We start from the raw sequence: 1,414 nt of genomic DNA on the forward strand, positions 1-1,414 counted from the left end.
GGGTGATGAGAATGAGATTTATTGTTGCAGCGATAAGGGACTGAACAGGACGATGCAGCCATTAGAGAGATATATGGACACCCTTCTGTCAAATTCTAATCGGAGTTTGATGGATTAAATGATATTAGCCCCCCTTCCTGTGACCGGATGCCAGGACCTCTTTGAATTAGCCAATAGAAACCAAATAATTTACTTGTAAGTGAATAGTGAATAAATAAATATACTATATTCTAAACAATGTTGAAATACACTAGGAATGTTGTAACTACCTCAGGTTTTAAACAGATTGTCTTCTTGATGTGCAGCGTTCAGCAGAGTGACCCCTGACCCCCTGCACACCAAAGAAAACATTTGTGCGTGTGTGTCAGTCCACAATATGAGAAACCCACAGGATACGTCAGGCATTCCTTCAGACAATACCTCTGGAGGATGCTGAAAAGCTTGCGGTGCGTAATTTGGTGTTGGACAATAGAATAAGTGCTGCATCATGATCTTTAACAGGACATGAGAAAAAACTTAGAGCATGGCAGACAGGGGTGACCTCTGACATCACAGCCTGTGATGTCCTCAACTATACGAAGTCCTAGATAGAACTGATCTTTGGTCCTACAGCCTCTGATGTCGTAAAGTATGCGAAATCCCTAGAATATGTGAGACATTCATTCTGGCAATAGCTTACACTGCATTATTTGGTGTTAGACAACAGACTTATAGCTAGTTAAGAGGGGCTGACCTCTGACCCTGCAACCGTTGATGACTGCCTCAGGCAATTCTTCTGAAGGAAAACAACAGTTTAACTGTTTTACTGCAATATTTATGGTAGCACGACTAGTCAGTGCTGACTATGAGTTTGTAATTTCCTTCCTCTGTTCCGGAAACAGTCACTTAAATTTTAAACTCTACAGATACTTTTCTGTAACACTTGCTAGTGTGATATATTTCAGTAAAAGTTCCTCATCTGTAATTTTATTTCTTAAGAATATGTGACAGGGACTAAACAGGCCTCGGTCAGACTACTCAGATTTATCTTTCAGCTTTCCCCAAAGTTGAAAGTTTGTTTTGTTTATTTTTTACACTGCACAACCATGATATTCACACTCCAAGAGTTGGTCACAACTTGGTTTTGTCTCTGACTTATACGCTGTATGTTTTCTTGGTCCTAATGATTCTTTCCGTCCATCCATTATCTCTGAAAGGTAATGCATCCTTTTTAGGGAACCTAGGCTATATGAAAATATACTATGAAAATATTTAATTGTGTTCCTCATTTGTACATGGCAGAATCCTGATAATAAAACTTTAATTGTGAACTGAATGATTATATTGGATCTTGACACAAAATAATCAACTGTTAATTAGTAATCATATTATGGAAATGATCTCAACAAACAAGAAACTTGACTACCTCAAGAGA

The sequence above is a fragment of the Poecilia latipinna genome, unplaced genomic scaffold (assembly GCF_001443285.1).
Source record: "Poecilia latipinna isolate Pla-1442-1.1 unplaced genomic scaffold, P_latipinna-1.0 Scaffold733, whole genome shotgun sequence".
NCBI lineage: Eukaryota > Metazoa > Chordata > Actinopteri > Cyprinodontiformes > Poeciliidae > Poecilia > Poecilia latipinna.